Source organism: Medicago sativa, chromosome 6, assembly GCF_051527215.1.
Source record: "Medicago sativa cultivar Bolivia chromosome 6, Bolivia_mono, whole genome shotgun sequence".
Lineage (NCBI taxonomy): Eukaryota > Viridiplantae > Streptophyta > Magnoliopsida > Fabales > Fabaceae > Medicago > Medicago sativa.
This window is the reverse complement of record NC_140754.1, coordinates 655682-679303: the sequence shown is the minus strand read 5'-3', so window position 1 is coordinate 679303 and position 23622 is coordinate 655682. Positions and strand designations below refer to the sequence as shown.

Genomic DNA, 23622 nt, shown 5'->3' with positions numbered 1-23622 from the left:
AAGAAATTCACAATCCCAAAATTAATTGGTACAAGTGTTCAGGCAAAGAGCAAGACTGCAAGTTCCAGAAAGACTAAAACTATGAGCACTAGATTTGCTTATTTCACACTTGTCGGCTGTTAATCTGTTGATGATGGGCCAATAAGTGGATAATATGGCTCTTCAAAGTAAAGTTTTAAAGATTTGCAAAGACTTGAAGCTTGAACAGGAACCAAAATGTATAATTTGCACTCTAGCTGAGAAACGTGATCTCATGTTTTTGGTAGCAGATGAACGAGTTGACAAGCGTGTGGCTGTGGATAAATTGTTAGTTGACTTGAAAAAGAGAGGTATTTTTCTTGAATAATTTCTATTAAAATATACCCTTATGATTTAAGAAACAAAGAACTATGTTAATTTATTCTCTTTTATTGATCGCATTTGAAAAATATTTATATACCTTTATGATTTAAGAAACCAAAAACTATGTTGATTTTTTTAGAAGTGTGTTAATTAATTTTGATTTTGAAGGGTATTTCTTTCTTTCTAATTTGTCCTGTTTTCTGTCTTTTTCTGATGATTATAGATAATCACTACTGATCGTGGAGGAAGAAGGAATGATGATGCATGAATGGCTTTTTTTTTAACTTGATTGTAATTATTTGTAATCAGACATAATGCCTTGACAATATACAACCTTTGTGGTATGCTCGTTTATTTTTCTTTTATTAATTTTGTAACAGTTTGTAACCAGGCAGAAATGCCTTAACAGTATGCAGCATTTGTGGTCTGCTTGTTTATTGTTCTGATTGTGCGCCTGTTTTTTTTAATGTTCTCTATAATTAATTGCATCTACCTTCTAGATTTCTCATGATTTATGTCAAGTTTTGCTTTTCCTAATAAAATGGTTTACTAAGCCATTCAAATCATTTAGAATTCCACTATGCAATATAGTAGTAGTATATGAAGACTTTTGGTCTCAGATGTGATATAAACTTAAGTTTGATAATCAGTTGATTAATTATAAATATATTATTTGATATAACATTGTTTGATATAACAATAAGTAGAATCTCTTAAAAACGTGTATTGAATCATTTTGGTGTGAAACTACTTGGATTTGAATCCCTTATATTATCATTTGTATGCAATCTGTCCATGGTATGAATGTAGTTTAATAAAAAGTTCTACATAATTGAAATTTGGAAGGATATTTGTTGCATTATCTCATGCTTTGTAAGCAATTTACAATAGCAGTCAATTGAATTGGACAAAAGGACACCATATGATATGTCGGGTGAGTATATGATTACCTTCCTCTTGTAAGTGGTGAACTCCAAACAAAACAAGAGCTGCTCCTTTTCTAGAAATAACAGGTGTTGTCTTCTCTCCTTTATGTCATCTTTTCTTCTTTATGTAATCCTTCATTATCTTTAACACAATCTCCTATATCATTGTAAAATTTCAGCATTGCATTAGTAAGAAGACACTTCTAAAGAGGGTTTTGAAGTGCTGGAAATGTGAGTGTTATGTTCCAAATGTTTTACATTGTGTTTCTTTATTATGTTGCTAAAATGTGTTTCTTTATAACTACCAATAAATAACTTGGTACTGTTATTACCTCATGTGAGTCGTTCAGTTTAGCGTTATCACGGTTTAATAATCTTCTATTTTCCTTTCAAGTTCTCCCTCAACTCCAAGCAGTGCATGGTTGTCCAATAAGCTTTTATACTGCACAAAACATAGAAAGTGATTGATAAATGAAATGAATATATTGATGCATAGAGATAAAAGATATCAGGCATCCAAATAAAACAAAGGTATTGAAAATTTTACTAGCATAACCATTAACATATGCTTCTAAAACTTTCACTTAAAATACTTAATTCATATAAATACGTTACAACTAAATACTTGCACATGTATATGTTATAACTATTGATTCAATTGCTCCTACAATGAAATTTTTACTAAACATGTTCAATTGTTTGAACGTACTGCAGGTACCATGAAAGATTAGATATGAGCTCTTACCATGAAATGAATTGCTCTTTTTACAACTTACAAACATGAAAGAACTATTGTGTATGCATTGTATTTTAAACTTAACTTATTTTTTGTTTTTAACGTAAGATTTTCGTTTTTATGCATAAAATAACTTATGCATTGTATTTTAAACTTAACTTATTTTTCGTTTTTAGCGTAAGATTTTCGTTTTTCAAAAAAGGAAGAAAAAAGTTAGAATTTTGAAAGACTATCAATTCTAACAAATTGTTTTCTTTCTAAAAAAGGGGAAACTGCCGGTTGTTTGCGTCGGGTTTCCACCACCTCATCTGCATGACTGAAACTTTGACAAAAAAAAACAGTAAAATATATTAAAAACATTAATCAAAGCACAAATATTTAAAAAAAATTAAATTAATCAATGCACAAAGATATGTCAAGATTAGGAACAACAAAACATGTACACTATCAACATTTTCAATACTTTGGCTTCCACTACTGAAAAAATAAAGACAACAATAGGCAGAAAATTGCTTTAACCTATTCCCTATTGTCAAATTAAACACACATTTATATCTCTCATATCATAGAAAAAATGATTCTGCCACTTGAAATTGTTTAACCATAATTTACACGTGCGGCTTCATTGATTCTGCAGATCCTAATAAACATAATAATTTTAGCAAAACCTGAAGTAGGAAGCCTCGTGTTGTTTGCTTGATGCTCCTTTTCAATAGCATAGGCACTAAAGAAGTAAGTTGAACCTATAAAAGCAACAAAAGGAAGAAATAGTTTTAATACATAAAAGTCCAAGAAGAAAAAATTGGCAAAACATTTCTAACATCAGAGATGCAAGAAAATTCTTAAAAATTCTAGAAATGTCTTTGAGATTTAACTAAACCGAACCAAATATATTATCAGAATTAATGGATCCTCTCTCCACATAGATAAGTGAAACATAAATGAAATAAATTTACATGGGAAGTCTATTGGAGTGCTTTCATTTGATGAAACTCAGCAACCTTAGAACCAACTTCAGCTTGGTTAGGCTCCTCTTGTTTCTTAAATATTTCAAAAGCCTCCTAAACATGAAGCAAAAGGAGAATTGTATAGACATTAGAAATGAAATAAAGTTTTTGACAAAAATTATAATAATTATATTTATAATTATACTTCTAACACTTTATTGTCTTATGCAGAGACTCATCATTCATAACATTCTTAGTGCAAAACAGAGTTATATGGCTAAATATGCATGTGTGTGTGCGTGTATGCATATATTATTCAGTGTAAAAACATGATATGCATTATCCTGTTCTGCACAAAACAATCAAAAACCATATGCAAGCTAAAAATAATAAACTTTCTTCAAATTCGTAAGAACGGCTTAAAGTTGAATGATAAAGTGAATGAATGAGAGAGAACTCCAAAGTGGAAAGCCAATATCAACAACTCCTTCATCAGACAGTTTCTCAAAGTGTTTAGAAAGCAGCCAGGCAAGCATGTAAGCAAGCATATCAACAGGAACATGATCACCTGCATATTTTTATAGATTAAGAAAGTAGCATCAGCCATAAGATGTCTCCGGAAATTATGATTTTGTCGATGTTACTCAACATGTATCTAAAATAAAATTAATTTTTCAACAAGCAATTATAAGAGACGATGTTACCATCTTACTTACTTTTGTGAGAAGCAGCACAAAGCCATACATCAAAACAAATCAAAAGGCATATCAAGTTATTCACAAGTTCCACATGAAGGAAAGAAACAAAAAAGAAACTTACACGTTTATAATTGTTTCAGATTTTCACTAGCCTATCACGCACATCATTACCCGTTTTCAAGCGAAGATGACCAAATCCTTTCTTTTTAATATAAGAAATCACAAGCTGACCAAATCCTTTCTTTTTAATATAAGAAATCACAAGCTCCGCAGCTTCATCCCAAGATTGTTGTTGGCTCAGATCAAAGTTGGCAACCTTGTCTAACTTTCTCGCGACTTTTGTAAATAACTTCATGAGATAAATTTCAATTTTAAGTTCCCAATCAGGTATTCTAGCAAAACTTGCATAAAACTGAAAAATCAAAAGCTAGCATATAAACAAGAATAAATATATCAAAAAAAAGCAAGCAAAAAGAATTATGGCGTCAACGTGAAAATAAAACTTACATTTCCACTTTTTTTTTAATGATGTTTTAGCCGTCTCAATTTTTATCTTCTTGGTTCGTTTCCTCGGATTTTGTTTCTAGTTGATGGATATTTGATATTGTATTGTTTTCCATATGCATTAGTTCTAATAATCTATTGCACATTTAACACTATATATAGAATTGTACTCCCTCCGTCCCATATTACTTGACCTATTTAGAATATTTGCACTATTCATGTAACATGCTTTGACTCTATTTTTCTACTAATATATGAAAACAAAATATAGCATATAAGATGTTGTTAGATTCGTCTCGATTAATATTTTCAAAATATCAAATTTTCGTAATTTTTTCTACTAGATTATTAAAGAAATTTAAGTTTAAAATTGTGTATTGGCATACGTGACAGAGTCAACTAGGTCAAGTAATATGGGACGGAGGGAGTAATATAAAAGAATGTATTAATTAAAGGGTAGATATAAGTTGTTGAATTGTAATGAATAAAATTGAAAAGAACGAATGAATGAAGTTCTAATAAAGAATGGGGATGAATGGAAGCTCAAACAAAGCAGCAATGGAGTTGAGAATGTAATCAATATGATTCTCAACTCCATCGCTGCTTTGTCTGAGCCTCCATCCCATCCATTCTTTATCAGGACTTTATTCATTCATTTTTTTCCAATTTTATTCATTACAATTCAATCATCTATCTACCTTTTAATTAGTATATTTTTATATATTACAATTCTATATATAGTGTCAAATGTGCAATAGATTATTAGAACCATTGCATATGGAGCAACACAATATCAAAAATCCGGCAACAAGAAAAAAATCCCAGGAAAGGAACCACAAGTAGCACATCCTCTTGTGCTTCATATACATACAGACCAACCAAGAAGATAAAAATTGAGATGGCTGAAACATTATCCAAAAAGAAAGTGAAAAAAATGCAGGTGTAAGTTTTATTTTCACGTTGACGCCAGAATTCTATTTGCTAGCTTTTTTTTATATATTTATTTTTGTTAATATGCTACCTTTTGATTTTTCAGTTTTATGCAAGTTGGGCTAGATTACCTGATTGGGAACCTAAAATTGACATTTATCTCATGAAGTTGTTTATAAAACTGTTAACTCTCTCTTAGATGATTGATTTCACATTCCTCTTTTTTCCTACAAGTTTCCTCCCCTAACAAAATCACGTAAGACAATACTCTACCATCTTTTCTACATTGAGAGCTACCTCTATTTTATCTCTAATAATTATATCTATAATTGTACTTGTAACACTTTATTGTCTTATGCATATAGACTCGTCATTCATAACATTCTTAGGGCAAAACAGAGTCATATGGCTAAATATGCATGTGTGTGTGCGTGTATGCATATATTATTCAGTGCAAAAACATGATATACATTATCCTCTTCTGCACAAAACAATCAAAAACCATATGCAAGCTATAAATAATAAACTTTCTTAAAATTCGTAAGAACAGCTTAAAGTTGAATGATAAAGTGAATGAATGAGAGAGAACTCAAAAGTGGAAAGCCAATATCAACAACTCCTTCATCAGACAGTTTCTCAAAGTGTTTAGAAAGCAGCCAGGCAAGCATGTAAGCAAGCATATCAACAGGAACATGATCACCTGCATATTTTTATAGATTAAGAAAGTAGCATCAGCCATAAGATGTCTCCGGAAATTACGATTTTGTCGATGTTACTCAACATGTATCTAAAATAAAATTAATTTTTCAACAAGCAATTATAAGAGACGATGTTACCATCTTACTTACTTTTGTGAGAGAAGCAACACGAAGTTCATATATCAAAACAAATCAAAAAGCATATCAAGTTATTCACAAGTTCCATTTGTCTTCATAATTTTCTTGAAGACCAAAAAACTCAATTGACAAAACAATTTCTACTTAAATGAAGTACAACTTAGATACGCATATTAATGCAAAAAAGAGAGGTATACGTACTATTTTTAAGCCTAAAATGTTTGACATGAAAAATTATTACTTTGAAGCTAAGGAAAGGGAAAAGATCACATATCTAAAAAAAACGGTTGAGTCAGAAAGGTTGAACCAATAAAAACCATACAAATTTGTTGGTCACGGCATTAAACCCAAACTTTGAGACATTATGTGATAACAACTTTAGGGTAGTTTTAACATTAAGAATATGTGAGTAAACTAAAAATCACATCTTTAAAATCAAATAGATGCTAGAAACCAACTCAACCAAGAGAAAGAGAGAGAGTTTCAAGTTACAACTTTAGGATAGTTACGAACACAAGGAACTCACCCAACTGAAATTTACAGAGGAATTACAATATTCAACATGTCATATCATAAGTTTAACCATTTCTACCACATTAAAAAAAAAAAGCAAAAAAAAAAAAACCTTTTTCAAGAATTTCGCAACAGAGAGAAAAAAAAAACTTAACATGAGGGTAAATCATTATCACTAATACATACCAATTCATTTCCAAGTTCAATGGCAGCATCTTGATAGCCACTCTCCGTGCAAGGACTACTTCCACAAAAACACCTACCCTCTTGAACTTTGATAACCTTGTCTCATTATTTGCATTTGGAAACCTGCCAAAAGTTTCGCAAAAGAAAATTGGCTTAATTGCACTTTTGGCCCCCTATCTTTCCAAAACTTGCGGTTACAGCCCCCTAACTAATTTAAATACAAAACAGCCCCTAAGTATTGAATCTTTGGCAGTTTTGGCCCCCAACGCTGACGTGGCACCCTAAATGAGGTGCCACGTGTCATTTTTTTTCATTTTTTTTTTGGCCTTGGGGGAAAAACTGCCAAAGATTCAATACTTAGGGGGCTGTTTTGTATTTAAATTAATTAGGGGGCTGTAACCGCAAGTTTTGAAAAGATAGGGGGCCAAAAGTGCAATTAAGCCAAGAAAATTTAGAAATACTCATGGAAAAAAATTGTAAATATTTTTAGCCAAAAGTAATTGAAAACATGATTTTTACCTCATGAAAGTACTTCCCATAAATTGTCGTGGTAAAAAAAGGGAAATAATATGAGCAATGCTATATATCAAGAAAGATTTTATCAAGAAATATTCAAGAATGACATGGCAGAATAATTACCCTTAGATTTTATCAAGAAATTGTCCTGAAATTAATGTTAGCCAATAAAATCTCAACTTGACCGGAAATCATGGGGTGGTGCGGAAATCATGGGGTGGTGGGACTGAAATCTAATGGTGATTATTCTGCCATGTCATTCTTGAATTTTTCTTGATAAAATCATTCTTGATATCTAGCATTTTCCAAATAATATATATAGTGACAAAATGTTCAGCGAACTATCCCGAAAGTGTGTTTCAGGCTGTGTTTGGTAACACAAATAAGCTAGCTTATAGCTTGTTGGACTAGCTTATAAGCTTGTTTTGATAGAATAAGATGTGTTTGGTAAAAAGCTTTTTTCACTAGCTTATAGCGTTTTTTGAAAAGCTATTTCAAGTAGCTTTTGAGCTTATAGCTGGTAGCTTTTTATAACTTTTTCCAATTTTAACCTTATTACATTAATTTTAATATTTTATAAAGGAAAAATAAACTACCCACGTTCCCATGTTTTTATAGTTTACTGCAACCAACCTACCCACACGTTATACTTTTTTATATTTTGTTGTTCACTTGTTTTTATGACATTGCTTTTAATTAATGTAGTATTTAATTTTAATAATAAATAAATTGTGAAGCTAGTTTAGTTAAACAATATTCGTCAAAAAATGAAAATTTGTTGAAAGTAATTGGAAATAAATTTTGATATTTAAAAAGAATTACATTTAGTAAAAAAAATTACATATATAATTTATAAAAAATAAATAAACAAACATGTCATTTAATGTCATTTTATATTTATCAGTTACATTGACAACTAACTTTACCAAATACTTTAATTTTAATAAGCTAGCTTTTTAAAATTCATAAAATACATTTATCAACTTGAAGATGAAAATAATTTGAAATATTAAAAAGAAATACATTAGGAAAAAAAATCATATATGTGATTTATAAAGAAATAAAAATAAACAAATATGTCCTTTTATGTCATTCTATATTTATCAGTCATTTCAATAGCTAATTTTACCAAACACTTTAATTTTAATAAACTAGCTTTTCAACTATCAGCTACCAGCTATCAGCTACCAGCTATAAGCTAGTTTTTCAGCTATCAGCTAGCTTATCAGCTATCAGCTAGCTTATAGCTTCTTTTTACCAAACACACCCTCAGTAACTAAATATTATGGATAATGCTTAATCTCGCGAAGTTAAGCATCACGAGAATATCACGATGTGGCACACCAACTCCTTTTTTATCATTTTTGCCCTATGTGTTTCTTCCAATCTTGGTCTTTTGTTATCCCACGTCTTCCACCCACTTCATATTTCTTTGCATGGCACTATTATTCTCTCTCCACTTCATCTAAATGATATACTCATGAAAGTGGATTAACAATAGTCTCAAGATAAATGGATGATATATATTTTCACATATATGAGCAGTGACGGTGATTTCTTTTGAGTTGTTGGAATAAAAACCTTTAGCTGCATTAAGAACTTATTGTTTAATATTTTTTTTGAGAGAAAAAGCACATTCGTGAAATTCTCGTGGGATACTCTGTCGCGATAAATAGCATCGCCCAAATATTATTGACTAGCATGTTTTTTTCCACCGGCTCCCGTGAATTCCGCAAAAGCGAGCTTTTGTATTGGTTGAATTTGTATTCACGAGCTTTCTTGATAATATTTTTGTCGCTAGCTATAGCAATGCTCGGTAAAAAACCTCTTCATGCATGGCAAGTGCATCTACAAAAACTTCATGTCCGTCGTGATCAAATCTGGCAAGTGAATTTATTGATTGAACAAGAGTTTGCATGTCATATTTATATACAAATGGTGTTGTATTGCAAGCTACAATGCACTAACTAACAGCTAATTCCAATTAAAATATTGCATGGTACTTACAATTTAGGAAAAACACAGTGAACTAGCTAGCTAAGACCGTATCCTCCTGCCACACACACACCAACAAATTGGTGATCTTCTTAGCAAAGCGAGATGGCATAGATAAGCTTGTGAAGACATTCCAATATGCTCCCAAGCTTGCAAATTGGCGTCGGGAATCCACTCACGCAGATATATCCAAGAGATTCAAAAAATAATCACTAGCCAATTGGTTAAGTATAAAATTCAACCCTAACTACATAACTTAATTTGAATCACGCACAAAGAAATACATTTCATTAACAAAACAAAACAAAAAAATTAGAAGTATGAAATGCATACAGTAAGTAACTCGATTTTCCACCTACAATTATTTTCATTCTACAGATTTATTAAAATAAAAATAAAAAAATTGAAGATTAAATATCCAATAACAAACCAAAATATATGTAAGTCGGCAAAACTTGCAACTCATAAGGTTATTATTAATATTTATTTTCATACCTAAATCATACCAAGTTATAATATCTAAGTCAGTAACAAACCAAAATTTGACATGATTACTTTTTCTTACTATTAATAATTTCACCTTTATTCCCTTTCTATTATAGTATATTGTAGTGTTGCATAACCCAATAATAGTCATAGATTGATTAAGGCATTGGATGTTTTAGATTGAAAGACATGATTTTACCTTGCTCGTAAAACTCCCTAGCTAGACATTGAGTAAAACTCCAAATCTCGATTAGATCGATGCTTTTGTACTTGGCACGGTACGGTCATTCTGAAATCAATAAACATAGTTATAACAAACAAACTAAACAGTAGTTCCAATTTGAACTCCAACAACACAAACAAGTAGTTATAAGATAGAGAAGAAGGTACCTTGGGATTGGTGATTTTTGCGGATCTCAGCGGCGATTGTAGAACGAACGAAGCTGAGAAAGTAAAGATTGTAAACTTCCATGACGGTAGGTAAAGATCTACACTACAACCGCGCTTCTGAGAGATTCACTGAGTTTGGTTGTACTTTCGCGTTTCGAATCGATTCAATGAGCCTTAACTCAAACGAGCTTCTTTAATTTATTCTGTTGGAGGTGTGAGAAGGAAAGAAGTAGATAAAAATGAAATGCAATGCGATGCAACGGTCGATAGATCTGGACCGTTGAAGTAAGCTTTAGCAATAGTGGTAAGAAGTTCAAAGAAAGCTTATTTCAACCAAACAACCCACCTCTCTCTTCTCCTCTCCTCTCCTCTATCATTTCATTTATTAGTTTCTTTTGTTGAATTGTAAATTTAAGAAGAAAAGAAGAATATTAGTAATTAAATAGATAGGTAGGTTGAATAGAATAGAATAGAGAACAAATATTGATGGGAATCAATCAATGAAGTCTGATGGAAAGAGGGATGGGATGGGATGGGATGGAGGGAGGGAGTCAGTGGCCGTAGTCTGCATGCAATTGCATAAACAAAGTTACATGGGCGCGGGAACAGAAAAGATATGACATGAGATGAGCCTATGTATAGGCCCACCACTGAATTCAGTAACAGTACTACAATGCCGTCATATGAGATGACGTGATTGCAAACATGTTAGCCTTCGATTTTTAGATAATTTGGAGTTCGACCGGAAAAGAGAAAATATATATAAAAAAATAAATTTAAACTTTTATTTTCAAATTTTCTGTATTATATAAAACAAAAACTTGTCCCCGTGAGGTTAGCTCAGTTGGTAAGGACAATGCATAATATATGCAAGGTCCGAGATTCGAATCCCGGCCACAAAAAAAAACTTGATATATTTATGGGTCATGTTAACTTGTGCCCTAAGGGCACAAGTTAAGGAACTAAAAAAGGAAATGATAAATCAATTTTTTATTGGAAATATAAATTGTTTAACTTTTACAACAATGAATACACAAGTTCCAAGAAAATGTTTCTATCTTTAACTTTTTAACTTGTGCCTTAAGGGCACAAGTTAACATTTCCCTATATTTATAATGATGAAAACATATTTAAAATATCGTGGAATATTTGATACAAAAATAAACATAATCGAATACGGAGTATAAGATTATTATGACACTACAATGACTACGGTTTGGATAAAAAAACGTCTTTAAAAAAAATGTTGGATAAAAAACATTAATATACCGTAAGGTATGCACCATTGAAATAGGGTAATACATTATTGATAATTAGGTTCTGTTATTTATTAGAACAATTTTGTATTTAACAAATTTTTAAACACCATAAATCCAGGGCTGACCCAAGGGTCAAGCCATCCAAGCAAAGACTTTAGACCTCAAGATTTTGGGTTTGAAAAAGGCCTCAAAATAGCTATAATTATATAATATGACATATTAATGATCAATATTTATCTAACTTAATTAGTCAATTAATAGCTTCTTTCTTTCAAAAAAAAATATTTATCTAGCTTAATTAGTCAATTTTAAGGCCTAAAATCCTTTTGGTCATAAGTTCAAATCTTGGATTCAACAAAACTTCATGCTTTTAATAATCAATATTTATCTAGCTTAATTAGTCAATTTTAAGGCCTAAAATCATTTTGGTCATAAGTTTAAATATTGGATTCAACAAAACTTGATTTATCATGCTTTTAATAAGCAATGTGTAATTTTTTTTTTAAACTTCCGAAAAACCTCATTATAAAATTTGTTTTAGGCCTCTTGACATTTTGGCCCGGCCTTGCATAAATCTAGAAAGAAAATTAAGTATTGATACGGAATTAAAACAATAGAGAAAAATTAAAAATTCAATAAGAATATGAAAGAGTAAGTTGTCACAAAATTTATCATAAATTATTTGTACATATATTTTTTCTCTCGATAATATTTTAGCTGCACCTTACATCAACATCGTCATCAAGAAGTGATCAAGCATGATGTACCATGCCATTTGGGTTCTCATCTTTCAAGGTGATGTAAATAAAGGCAATGAGAGAAATGTGATTTGATAGCAATAACTGCACAAAGCCTACTGCGCCATGTATGTAGTATGTACAAGGCACAAGCTCTCTTGATTCCAAAGCACTTTAATTCATAAGATCCTGTCTACTGCATGTTGACTTGGGAAGTTTTTCATAGACAGTATGAGAAATACTTATTTGAACATAAACACAAATAAAAAATTATTAAACATACATATATAAACTGAAAAAATTAAATGAGAAAATAATTGAATGATGTGATTAGATTTTTTCTTATTTATTTTTTTCATTTATGTGAGTGTGTCTAAACATTTTTCATTTGTATTTATGTCTAAGTAAGAATTGCTCCGACAATAAACAAGTTAGTTTTGAAAGAAAAAAAAATTTCGCCCTACTTTTTGCCAAAAAATCCAAAACTACCCCCACTTTTTCAAAAGATTGCATAAATGCCCTACTTTTTCAGATTTTCCGGTACCACTCTACTTGGAATTGCGGGATACCCTCAAAAGCGACGAAATTTTTGGACTTGTTATACCACTCTACTCCAAGTAGAGGGGTAGTTTCTATTTTTTTTTCCGAAATTTTTACATAGGACTCCATCTTGACTTGCATGGTATTTTTGGGGTATTTTTTAAAAGGGATTTGCTAGAACACACCCACTGGTTTTTATTTTAGCAAGCTACATCTTAAGATGTATTTAACTACTTTTTAGTTATAACTTGCTAAAACACACCTTCTAATAAATAAGTGGGTGTATCCTAGCAAATGCCTATAGGAGTTGCTAACATACACCCACTTCTTTTTTAGAAGATGTGTTTTAGCAACATTCACCTTAAGGTGTATTTAACAACTTTTTAGTTATATCTTTGCTAAAACACACCTTAATAAAAACTAGTGGGTGTATCCTAGCAAACCCTTTTTTAAAAATTTTAAATACCTCACGACTCCAAGTAGAGTGGTATAATAAGGACAAATTTTTAGCTGCATTGATTTCCGTTCTTGCATGCATAATATATAAAAAAAAAATTAAAATAGTTTATTTTTAATGTATTTCCTTAAAAAAAACTTAATTTTAATAATCATAATATTTATAAAATAAAAAACATACCAAATACAATAAATATGAAAAAAAGACTAGATTGCTACTGATGTCTAATATTAATGCAATCTTTGCGGGAATGACCAGGCATCCTACACACGCCGCATCTTCTCTCAGTTTCCACATCATCCATCTCAGTCCTATTGCGAGTAATTGGTTGACGACCTTTCTTTGCCCTACGCATGGACTTGTTGGGAACCCACCAACACCAACGAACCTACTATCTCACTTCTCTCCGGCTTCATTGAACTCCAATGAACAATTTCTGGATTTGGGATGACCAACAAGGGAACACGATGTGTCGTTGTCGTTGGGTTATGGTAGTCAGATACAATATCAACTACAGATAACAATGACGAAGACCAACACGGCCCTCAAGTAAATCGTGGAAGAAATCGTAGAAGACGAGGGTGTGGGACAGCAGGCCATTTATAATAATTGTAGATTTTATGGTAATTTTATTTGTTATATAACTTTTATTAGTTTATTAAAATTAAGTTATTTTAATTATTTTTCGCATTTTATGCATGCAAGAACGGAAATCAATGCAGCTAAAAATTTGTCCTTATTATACCACTCTACTTGGAGTTGTGGGGTATTTAAAATTTTTTAAAAAAATCCAAGCAAGTCAAGATGGAGTCCTATATAAAAAATTCGAAAAAAAAATAGAAACTACCCCTCTACTTGGAGTAGAGTGATATAATAAGTCCAAAAATTTCGTCACTTTTGAAGGTACCCCGCAACTCCAAGTAGAGTGGTACCAGAAAATCTGAAAAAGTAGGGCATTTAGAGCATGATTATCGGTTGAGAAATGTCATGTCTTTACTGAGGCAAGAAACAGTGTGTCAGAGAGATGTGGATATTTAAAAAATGTAGTTGAGTGATTTAAATAATTGTAAAGTGTGAAGTAATATAATGTATTATGTGGGACCCATTTATCCCACCCATATGAGTGGCATGGATGTGGATGCTCTTATGCAATTTTTTGAAAAAATGGGGTAGTTTTAGATTTTTTGGCGAAAAGTAGGGCACAAAAAAAAATCGTTAGTTTTTTGAAGATTCTAATAGAACATGGTTTGGCTTCTGAGAAGCAATTCTAGCCCAAAATGAATTCTCTACAGTGCCAAAAGCAATTCTAGCCAAAAACAACGTGTTTGGTTCAGCTTTTCAGAATTGTTTTTATCCTCCAAAAGCAATTCTCCATGAAGCTACAAATCCTAGCTTCTAGCTTTTCTAGAATCAATTCTCCTTGAACAACGTGTATAGGTTTGTATATTTTATTATTACAACATGTTATTTTACTTTATTGCCCTTTATCAATTCTCATTCTTTATCAATTCTCATTTAGCTATGTCTATTTTAGTAATTATACATTCAAAAGCAATTCTACATAATTGCATCCAAACATAAATCATTTTGTTTAATCAATTCTACATAATTGTATCCAAACATAAATCAATTCTCTCAGAATCAATTCTGTCAGAATCAATTCTATCAGAATCAATTCTCTCATAATCAATTATATTCAAAGCTGAACCAAACGGTCACTTAGTCTTCCAATAGGAGGAGACTTCACATGTATAAGAATCATTCTATAAAGACTAACATCTATTCTATTGTAATCTTTCAAACACTAATTTCTTATCTACGAGAATTTTTTAACAATTTATTTCTTATCTATAAGAATCTTTCCAAAGACTAATATATGTTCTACTATAATCTTTGAAAGACTAACTTCTTATTTATGATAATCTTTCAAAGATTGACTTTTTATATATAAGAATCTTTTAAAAACTAACTTCTTATTTATAAGAATCTTTTAAAAGACTAATTTTTTTCCTAAGAGAATCTTTCAAAAAACTAATTTCTTATCTATAAGAATCTTTCAAAAGACTAACTTATTTTTTATGAGAATCTTCCAAAGACTAACTTCATGTCCATGAAAATCGTCTAAAGACTAACTTCTTATCTATAAGTATCTTTCAAAAGACTAACATTTGTTCTATGATAATCTTTGTAAGACCGACTTCTTGTCTCTGAGAATCTTCCAAAAAGACTAACTTCATACCTACGAGAATCTTCCAAAAAAAAATAACTTCTATCTATAAAAATCTTCGTAAGACCAACTTCCGTTCTATGAGAGACTTCGAAATGTTGTCGCTAGAAGAAGTATTCAAGACTTTATTATAACTTTTTTTTTTTACTTTTTTTATTTTTCTAACGAATGATTTTCAAGTACTCCCTCCATCCAAAATGATAAGACGTTTTAGGAACTTCACACGTATTAAGAAATATAATTAATTCTCTATGGGATAAAAATATTATGAGTTGTTTTACAAAATTCTTCTTAATAAATGGTATATAAATAATATACATTATAAAAATAGGACACATATTTTTATCATATTTTTATATGATAAAAATATACTCTATTCGGTCATTTTTATAAACAACAAATTAATATTTTAGGTTCTTTAAATAACAAATGTTTCAGATCTACCAATATGACTAAATATATGAATTATTTAATAAATTTAAATACACGTGTCTATATCTTTATTTATATATTAAAACGGAACTTTTTTTTATAATTAATTGAGTTACCTCAAAAAAAGAAATTAATTGAGTAGTTTTTCTTTTGACTTAGTACACTTCACGTTTCCTATTATTATTGTAAGAGGAGTGTTATTTAACAACTACAACTTATTTGACAACCATATTTTACAAAGAAAAAAATGGTATTTGTACGGAAACCATAACAACAGAGAGATAAAATAAAAAGTAATGTAAGTATGAGAGAGCAAGTAGTTGTAAAAGTTGTCACTAAATGGATGTTCAAATATCATTTCTATTAATTAGATGGTGGATAGATAGGTAGGTGGAACAGTGAACAAATATCGATGAAAATGTAAGGTAATCAATGAAGTCTGATGAAAAGAATAGTGGAATGGAGTCATGGACAGAGTCAGTGGCCGTAGTCTGCAATTGCATAAATAAAGTTACATGGGCGCGGCACAGTAGATGAGAAAGAAAAGGAAACCACTGAATTATTAGAAAATTGTTCTTCTCTCACCAAGAATTAAATTCTTAAAATATTCTTCCGTGACTTAAGTGACGTAGGTGTATAACTAACGTAACTTAAATCACGTCCGATATATTGGTTGATTTCAACATGAGATTACTCACGTTGGTTTGGTTATGTTATAAAAACAAAACGGCAATCACTCTGCCATAGAAATTTTCAAAACTTCAATTGTTGCGATTTTGCTCTCTTTTCTTGCGATTTTCATCAAGTTTAAGCCAATCAACTCCAATCACAACTCTAAGATCAAATAAGTGTTTATTATCGTATTTGCATTGACTTTTTTTGTGATTGAATTGTTAGATTTATTGTATAAATTTCACATGTTTAGGTTTTTAGGATTTGATTTGGATGTTAGTTTTTAGGATTGTTAATGATGAATTAAGTTAGAAAATGTTGTTTAGATGTTGATTAGACTAGGCTTGACTTAAATTGTGCTAGAAATTGTTAGATTTTATGTTGGTTGAATGTTACACTCTAGGTGTTTGATAAAATGTCTCAATGAATTTTCTTTTAGATCTTATGTTGAATATTGCAATGTATTTTGAGTTTGAGTGCAATTGTTTGCATTGTTTGTATTGATGAAATTAGTTCTGAGTGCCATTAAGTAGAATTGCATTATTAAACCATTGATTTTTTGCATTGTGTAGATATGTCTAAGAAACAGTGTTATGCTCAATTGAAAAAAGAGGGTGAGAAAGATCTGAAAAAGAAAGCAAAAATCACTGTGACATGGAACAACATCAAATGCGAAGGATCCGTGAAAAAAAAAACAATGCGAAGGTGACAATGTACAATTTCAACAAGTTGAGAAGGAGGGGAAAAACGTGTTATTTTGGTCCACAACCAAAACTAGGTGCCCCACCAACTATCCAGGACAATCCTGATAACTTAAGTGACAAAGGAGAAGATTAAAAGTGATTATTGTAATGGCTTGTAATAATGTCTTATTTGTTGGATGTTTTTTATTTTATTTTTATGTTTTTGGATATACGCATTTTGGTACTTTGAATAAAGTTATGTATTATAACTTTCAATTATGTCTTAATGAATAATGCATGAATGAAACAATTTATAACTAAAAATACACAAGTACACGAAATCAATTCAAAAAATATACAATTTTATTTATTTTTAATTTCATTTACGTTACATTACATTCTTCCTAAATATGTGGTATTATCCTGATGTTTGGTTTAAATTAAATTCTTGAAAGTTTGCGGAAAATGTTGGCATTGAAGCGTCTTATACTTAGTCTAAAAATTTGCATGTAAGAATGAAGAGAACATAACACATTTATTTTACCGAATCAACTATATAAATTCTCAAATCGAATTTCCTCATAGAAGATGAGCCACGACAAAAAGGAATGCATCCCAGTACATTCTTTTGAACTTAATCCTATTGCCATGCCAACTGACAAGTTTCAATTGACATAGGAGCATGATCAAGTACAAAACAACATCTTAGAAGTGCATTCCCTTTTGTGACACTCATCATATATGAAGGAATTCGATATGAAAACCTATATAGTTGATTCGACAGAATACTTGTTGTGTTCTCTTTATTCTTGTGAGTTTTCGTGTAGACCTGCAAACCTTTACGCTGAGTATAAGACACTTCAATGCCAACATTCTCAACAAACTTCCATGAATTAAACTTAAATTATAGTAAAATAAAGACACTACATAATAATGATTCTACTTAAACATAATCTTGTGGCAGAATCAAACTCTTGAGAATATCTCCAGGTGATCTCAGCAACATAGCATCCATCTCAATCCTCGGAACATGTTGTGCTGACGAAATACGGAGAACATGCTCCTCACGCAGTTGTTGTTTGTGAGCATTATCTTGTTGGACTGCAATATCTCAGGACGTGAATATTGAACGTCTTCCACCCTCCTTGTGTCTTCGGGGCTAAGTCCTTGGTTGATTTCATTCAGTTGATCGTTCAGATCTTTTAACGTGACATCGTCCCGAACCTTGAACAAATAAGGGTTTCCACCATTGAAGCATACTTGGGCGCTAAACAAAGTGTCCATTGTTTCATATCTACACCACATATCTACACCATAAGAAATTAAACAGTCAATGAGAAACTCATTCAAACATTTCATCAAACACTTGGAGTGCAAATTATAAATAAACCCTTAAACTAAAAACTACAGCATAAAAATGAAAACATCTAAACATTTAAGCAACATAAGTCATTTACATGTAAACATTGTATCAATTCTTGCCAAAAAAAATCAAAATTTAAACAAATCCTAAAACTAAAATATTTCTAATTTAAGATGAGAAATGTAACATATAAACATAAAATGTCAACGGTATTTGATTATGAAAACTTACTTGTTATTAGAGTGTTGGTTGATTTGAACTTGAAGAAATTGGGGATTTTGATGATTTGAGAGATTTTTTAGAAATTTTGGATGTGAAATGAAAAAGAATGAAGAAATGAGGTACTGTCTGACCTTTAAATACATGTCACGTGACTTAAGTCACGTTTGATATTTAACTCACGTTGGATATCAAACGTAACTTAAATCACGTAGGTTATATTCCAACGTAGATTATGTACCTATGTGAGTTAAATCACATGGAGACATTTTGAAAAGTTCGGGTGAAAGTAAGTAATTCCTATTGAGAGAAGAGTAATTTTCAAATTATTAACCGGGTTAGGTCAAGTTTTTGGCCAGCAACTAACCTATACGTATAAGGCCCACCACTTATTCTTTTTATTTTACTATGTCACTAAAAAGTTATAACTTTTTATAATAAGTTATAAAAAGTTAAAATATGATGTTTTGCATTTTTTTGGATTCCTTAACATGTGCCCTAAGGGCACAAGTTAACATGATCCTAAGTATTATAATTGACATTCCTTCAAAAAGTATCATAATTGACATGTTTTTATTAATAAAAAATATTCGATCAGTTTAACTTTTTTTTAATAAGTGTGTGGAAATCTTGATTGAGTTGAATTTTTAGTAGCGTAAAATATGAATATCAAAAACATTTTATATTACTGTTTATATAAAAATATAATAAAAACATATTTAATTAAAATCAGTTGAATGTACCTTAAACCTATGGTTACATCTGATTTGGACTGCCACTTATTATTTCAATTTTTTTTTTGTAATGTTTTTCATTGTGTGATCATTTACCTATCTTAAAAAATATACAAAACTCTGTAAATGTTTGTCGTCTCTTCTACTTCCTTGTCCAATTCGGTTACCCTTAACATATCAAAATCATTTCAAGTTGTGTGATTTTGTTTGACTCATTTGCATTGTTAATTGAAATCTTATCTTTGTTTTTAATGAGGTATTGTTAATTGACCCACTTATTTTGATGGTTCATAAGAATAGAAATAGAGGTATAGGGTGTAGGATACTTTTGTGTAGCACACCCACACAAAAGTAAAACATATCGAGTATTACTCAAATTGCAAATTTTACATCCCCGTGAGCATAGCTCAGTTGGTAGGGATATCGCATATTATATGCAGGGGCCGGGGTTCGAACCCCGGACACCCACTTCTCCACTAGGCTACTTGACCAAAAGAAAAAAAAAATTGCAAATTTTACTAGGAGAAAATTGTAAACGGATGATTCTATACTCTAAAAGACTCATATGTACCCAAACACACAATTCACCTAAAAAATTAGACATGTGGTAGAAAAAACCTTAAATCAATTCTTAATATTTATAATGATTTTTAATTTGTTCTTTTTTTACATTATTCATTTGAGGCTCGGATGACTATCCACATTCAAACAAGAAGTCTCCCCTCTCAACCATATTGTTCAATTAAAAATGCTTGAATTTGAGACCTTACAAAATATATTTGAGTATTTTTTATTAATAAGTATGTGAATGAGATCAAGAACTACAATACCTATATTACGTGTGTGTTTGGTTCAGCTTTGAATATAATTGATTCTGACAGAATTGATTCTGACAGAATTGATTTATGTTTGGATACAATTATGTAGAATTGATTAAACAAACTGATTTGTGTTTGGATACAATTATGTAGAATTGCTTTTGAATGTATAATTACTAAAATAGACATAGCTAAAGGAGAATTGATAAAGAAGGAGAATTGATAAAGGGCAATAAAGGAAAATAATAGGTTGTAATAATAAAATATAATATTTACTGTTTATAATTGATTCTAGAAAAGCTAGAAGCTAGGATTTGTAGCTTCATGGAGAATTGCTTTTGGAGGATAAAAGCAATTCTGAAAAGCCAAACCAAACACGTTGTTTTTGGCTAGAATTGCTTTTGGCACTGTAGAGAATTGCTTTTGGCTGGGCGGAAGCTGAACCAAACAGGCCCTACATAAGAGAAATGTTATTTGTATAACTATTTTTTGGTAACTTTAGTAACAACTTTATCTCTCATATTTATATTATATTTTGGGTTAATAGGCTTTCACCCCCCTGTAATATAGGTGACTTTTGGTTTTGCCCCCTAGGAATTTTTTTTTTTTAGATTCCGTCCTTGTAAAATTGAGATTCTTCAGTTTTGCCCCCTGAGCCAGTTGAGTCAGCAGAATCTCCTACGTGGCACGCTAAGTCAGCAGATTCTGCTGACGTGGCGCGCTGACTGTATAATTATTTTTTATTTTTTTATTGGGGTACACATGGCATTTTTGATTTTTTTTAAAAAAAATATTAAAAAATTCTGGAAAAATGAAAAATTAATAAAAAAATATTAAAAAATTCTGGAAATTTGAAAAATTAATAAAAATGGAAAAATTTTAAAAAACGGAAAAAATTTAAAAAATCTGGAAAAATTAATAAAAATAAAAAAATCTGAAAAAAATAAAAAAATTCTGGAAAAAATAAAATTTCGAAATTTTCTAAAAAAATTAAAATTATGGAAAAATGAAATTTTAAATTTCAATGAAATTCTGGAAATTCTCGAAAATAAAAATTCTGGAAAATAAATTTTGATGAAATTTTAAATTTTCGAAAATAAAAATGAAATTCTGGAAAATTCTAGAAAAATGAAACTTTAATGAAAAAATTTCTAAATTTTCGAATTTTTGAAATTTTCATTAGTATTTCTCAAAAAATTTCCTGGAATTTTTGTGTATTTATAAACCGAGAATAAAGGAAAAAATATGTGTATTTATAAACCGAGCTTAGGTTTTTTCGAAATTTTCATTAGTATTTTTTCCAGAAATTTTTGTGTATTTATAAACCGGGAACTTTTGTGTATTTATAAACCGGGAGCTTAGGTTTTTTCAGAATTTTTTGATTTTATTAGATTATTTTATTTTTTTAATCATTTTTTATTTTTATTAATTTTTCCATAATTTTTAAATTTTTTCAGTTTTTTTTATTTTTATTAATTTTTCCAGATTTTTTAAATTTTTTCCGTTTTTATAAATTTTTTTCATTTTTATTAATTTTTCAATTTTCCAGAATTTTTTAATATTTTTTTTCAATATTTTTATTAATTTTTCATTTTTCTAGAATTTTTTTAATTTTTTTTATTAATTTTTCAATTTTCCAAAATTTTTTAATATTTTTTTAAAAAAAAATCAAAAATGCCACGTGTACTCCAATAAAAAAATAAAAAATAAAAATAATTATACAGTCAGCGCGCCACGTCTGCAGAATCTGCTGACCTAGCGTGCCACGTAGGAGATTCTGCTGACTCAACTGGCTCAGGGGGCAAAACTGAAGAATCTCAATTTTACAAGGACGGAATCTAAAAAAAAAATTCCTAGGGGGCAAAACCTAAAGTCACCTATATTACAGGGGGTAAAAGCCTATTAACCCTTATATTTTTACTTTCTCTCTACCGTTTTAGTTTTTGTGTCAATATCTCATTTTCTTTGTAAAATTTTGATTGTCTTAAACGTTGTCATATAAATGATATTCAAATAACACAAGTCATTATACAAACATCATCATCAGTTGCTTCTCACATGCGATAGGTGTTTTTGGTCATAGAAAGTGATGTATACTTTTTATCCATTGTATTTAGTCCACATCGCTACAAACATCATATGCACAAAAAGAAAAATAGTTAACAAATCACTAAGAGAGAAAAGCTTTTGAACCTACTTAAAAAATCACTTAAGTCGGATAAAGTTATAAAACTTTATCCGACTTAATATATATTATCTTAGTATAAACAACACCATGGTTAAACGACAAACAACTTTTCCAAACAAATAACATCGTATTTCATTCGGTGGAGGTTCACATGGGAAGGTACAATCGCTTCCCACCATGGGAAGATTTTTTTAAGCCATTAGATCAAACAAAAAACATAATCTTATCATACACTTTCAACACTATATTATTTTCTAACACCTTCCACCACCCTTCTCTCTCCTTCCTCCCACCACCAGCAACATCAAACACACCACAGGATGTGAATCCTCTCATGTTTTCTTCTATTCAGCCATCTTTACTGTTTTACTCTCATGTTTTCTTCGCAAAATTGTTCCTTGTTGTATTGCCGTTCTTGCATGTCTACAACTACAAACCTGCCTTTGCAAGATTCACCCTCTCCACAACCTGCTTCTTTCATTTTTTTAAAGAAATGGCCAAGTAAGACGTCAAATAAATTTGAGATCCAAGAAATTTTCAATTTGGTTTTATAAATCCTCAATACCATCAGCTCATTTTAGGATGATAGCTTGAACTTTGAGACTAAATTCTTCTACCCTTAAAAATTACGCCCTATTGCAGAAAATGTTTGAATTGATAATTAGAAACAAAAAGATTAGGAAGTAATTTAAACTAGTCATGGATTGTACCTTCCCATGTGAAGGATGGCAAACAACAGAGGGAAGGCGGAAGCAGTGGTCGGCGGGAAAAAGGATGGCGGTGATGAGCACAAACAACAGACCCCATAGTTGGAAAAAAAAAATTGCCAGAAAAGATGTTGCTGGTGGTAGAGAGGAAGGAGAGAGAAGGATGGTGGAAGGTGTTAGAAAACAATATAGTGTTGAAAGTGTATGATAAGATTGTGTTTTTTGTTTGATCTAATGACTTAAAAAAAATCTTCCCATGATTGGAAGGGATTGTACCTTCTCATGTGAACCTTCACCATTTCATTATGACAACTTTTTTTAAACCTTCCTTTGGTTTTAAGGAAGGATCCCTTAAACTTTGACTTACTTAACTATTATAGTGTTTGGAAGTACACCGTCTTTAGTTGAGATTTCACACCGACATCCTCCATTGTGCTCATAAACTTTCGGCCACCTCTCAGATTCCACCTCAGCTAAATTACGGTTTGTTGATATTTTGGATTTAGTTCAGCATTTTTTCCTCTACTAATAAGAGTTTTATTTTTGTCACGAAAACTCAAATAATTTCTGAAAAGTGCGCT

General features: G+C 30.5%; 3 long non-coding RNA genes across 3 annotated transcripts; all 3 read right to left on the bottom strand.

The window, feature by feature from the left end:
- Window positions 1-400: 400 nt before the first annotated feature.
- LOC146911851 (uncharacterized) lies at window positions 401-4583 on the bottom strand. Its single transcript, XR_015014731.1, has 6 exons — window positions 3434-4583; window positions 2961-3065; window positions 2673-2747; window positions 1601-1710; window positions 1293-1425; window positions 401-1131 (listed from the first exon to the last, which is right to left on the bottom strand). It is a non-coding gene; the product is annotated as an uncharacterized LOC146911851 (long non-coding RNA).
- A 3637-nt stretch (window positions 4584-8220) lies between these two features.
- LOC146911850 (uncharacterized) lies at window positions 8221-10378 on the bottom strand. Its single transcript, XR_015014553.1, has 3 exons — window positions 10006-10378; window positions 9142-9904; window positions 8221-9014 (listed from the first exon to the last, which is right to left on the bottom strand). It is a non-coding gene; the product is annotated as an uncharacterized LOC146911850 (long non-coding RNA).
- Window positions 10379-22425: 12047 nt separating this feature from the next.
- Window positions 22426-23620, bottom strand: LOC146911849 (uncharacterized). Its single transcript, XR_015014269.1, has 2 exons — window positions 23045-23620; window positions 22426-22967 (listed from the first exon to the last, which is right to left on the bottom strand). It is a non-coding gene; the product is annotated as an uncharacterized LOC146911849 (long non-coding RNA).
- Window positions 23621-23622: the final 2 nt, after the last annotated feature.